Source organism: Terrapene carolina, unplaced genomic scaffold (genome assembly GCF_002925995.2).
Source record: "Terrapene carolina triunguis isolate 2854851 unplaced genomic scaffold, T_m_triunguis-2.0 Scaffold7507, whole genome shotgun sequence".
NCBI lineage: Eukaryota > Metazoa > Chordata > Testudines > Emydidae > Terrapene > Terrapene triunguis.
In genome coordinates, this window is record NW_020671858.1 from 1 (window position 1) to 2,534 (window position 2,534).

A 2,534-nucleotide genomic window follows, 5' to 3' on the forward strand; every position below is an offset into this window, starting at 1 on the left:
AGCACCTGGCTTTGGCCACTATGGGAAGACAGGATACTGGGCTAGATAGACCCAGTCTGACCCAGTATGGCCGTTCTTATGTCCTTATGCTACTTTCATATAGATGCCTGGGATTCTGCCTCACAATGTGTCCCTGAGGTCTCAGTCAACATGCCCCAGATAGGCAAACTCTCTGTGCTCCTGAAGCCTCTGTCATCCATGTAGTGCCCTATGGCTCATCTCTAACCCTTGATGCTGCTCCTTGCTATTGAGTGTGAAAGGAGTGGAGGCAGTGCAGGACCATTATGGGGACGCAGATCTGAGGCTTGTGAAGAGACAGATTGTCTGATAAATCAGAGTGCTGTAAACCATGCAGCCACCCCCTAAATCAGGGACCTGTTCCAGCCCTAAGTCTGGGCTACCAGAATCCCTTCCACAGAGCAGGTTGCTACAGATTACAGCCCGAAAATAGGTTTGTGAAACTAACTCCTGTTCTCCCTGACAAGGTCTGCCCTAGACCAAATGGCACCCCAGGCAAGACGTGTCTTCGGTGCCTGCCTCCCCATACGTTAAACTTTTGAATATCTTATTTTTCATTGCATTTGTAGCTCATTTCATGATTTGGATGCATGATTTTCTCTGTCATATAAGATGATAAATTTGCATGCTAGGATCTGTAAACCTGTATTGATTCATGCCATATATAAGAAAATAAAACAAATTCATTTCCTCTAAGCATATAGAAACTCTTAAATTTTAACAGTACTGAAATGTACTAATATCTAGAAATCAAACTGTCAACAACACAGGGTGGACCAGTATTAAATAGTCTTAAAGTAAGAGATAGCGTTAGAATGTTAACCATACTCCTTTAGTTCAAAGGTCGCTTTGCTCACCTTTGCCGTCATGAACTGAAGCACAGCATTAGAGAGATCCAAAGATTGGCCAATGGCATTTTCAAGTGCTAAAATAGCAAGCGATGTTGGTCTCTCATTGGCCATCATCGATTGAAGATATGGTTGAATGAGCTGGAGCTTCAAGGTGAGGGTGGCTCTGTCCAGTGCCTTCCGTTGTGCTGCTGGGCACCAAGTCTCTGGTGGCCAATATGTGAAGCTGGGAGAAGAAAGTGAGGTGGCAAGTGGTGGCAGGACTTTTGCCACCAGGGTCTAGCTGCCCAACTTCCTCCTCCTACCACTGGGCCCCAGTTACCTTCAGGTAACCCAGGAACTAAGGCAGGAATAGGGCGAGGAAGCAAGTAAATCTGAGCAAGGAAGGCAATAGTTAATCATGCCTTTATGAGCCGTTCACAATGATGTCCTTTTTCTGTACCACAGCAAAGAAAAATATCCCAGACAGAAAAGCAGCAGGCCAAAAAGAAACCTAGTCCCTGCTGAAGTAGTTCAGTTGGGAGAATGCTAGACTAAAGGTCCCTGGTTCAATCCCAAGCTTTGATATGCTCTTCTATCCCGCTTTGTGCCAGGGTGGGCTGTTTTCTGAAAGTGCAGCAGTGCCTTTAACTGCCATTAGTCCCTCATTTCAGGCTATGCAGCAGGAAAAGACAGCATGGGCTTCTGCACCAAGTTGGCCCACCTGACCTTTCATTCTTCTCTTGCTCTTTGTAGCCAGGGGAAGAAAAAGAAGCTCTCCTTCAAGCAAGAATCACAAGGGCGACATAAGGATGACTCCCTGAGCACCAACTCCAGTCCTCTGCTCTACCAGCTCACCTATCGAAGGGCTGCCACCACTGTCTCTAGGTTTGCCCAGCGGTGTGTGCCAGGGTGAGCACCACTCCAGTGGATGGAGTTTCTGTAATGTAGTGGTTATCACGTTTGCCTAACACGCAAAAGGTCCCTGGTTCAAAACCAGGCAGAAACATGCTGGCTTCCTTTTCCCAAATCCCCTTGCTGTCCTTCTGCTATTGGCCTATCCCTGGGATAACTCCAATCCCCACATGACAGAGGCTGGTGACATCAGTGGAGAAAGCACCTTGGCATCAGTCTGGAGAACCTAGAGGAGTTAGCCATGTCACCTTTTGGAGGCTTGTGGATTGGCCTCCTCTGCCCTTGGAGGTTGGCCTATAGAGGCTGTCACTTCCTGCTGGCCTCCTTTGCGTGACTTGCAAAAGGAGGAAGTAAGACAGGAATGGGGCAAAAGAGGAAAGTCAAGCTGAGGAAGGCAGGGAAGAAGCTGTGCAGCTAAGTGGGGATAGTAGAGCGCCACCATTCGTTCTGCCAAGCCTGGAGAGGTGGAGTTGGCTGCTGGGAGGTAGAATCCTGTGCCTGCCTCTTGGCATCCCAGGGATGGCTACTTGCAGTCCAGGAGAAGAAGGATGGTTCTGAGTGAAAGGAAAACAAGCAAAGCTGAGTCCAGGTGGAGAATGGCTGTTCCTTTGTGGCCAACCTGGGGGCATGATTGATGGCTTTAGAGGCGGGGGATGGGCTGGCTGTGAGCAACTGGGATCCAGGAAGCCCCTGCCTGCCCTTGTGAGGGCCAAACCCATGGAGATGTGGTTGGCTTCTGGGAGATAGACCCCTGTGCATGCCTGTTGGCATCCC

The 2,534-nt window shown here is 48.9% G+C and overlaps 1 non-coding gene across 1 annotated transcript; it reads left to right on the top strand.

Moving 5' to 3' along the window:
- Positions 1-1,781: 1,781 nt before the first annotated feature.
- On the top strand, positions 1,782-1,854 carry TRNAV-AAC. Its single transcript has one exon. It is a non-coding gene; the product is annotated as a tRNA-Val (tRNA).
- The last annotated feature ends 680 nt before the right edge of the window (positions 1,855-2,534 follow it).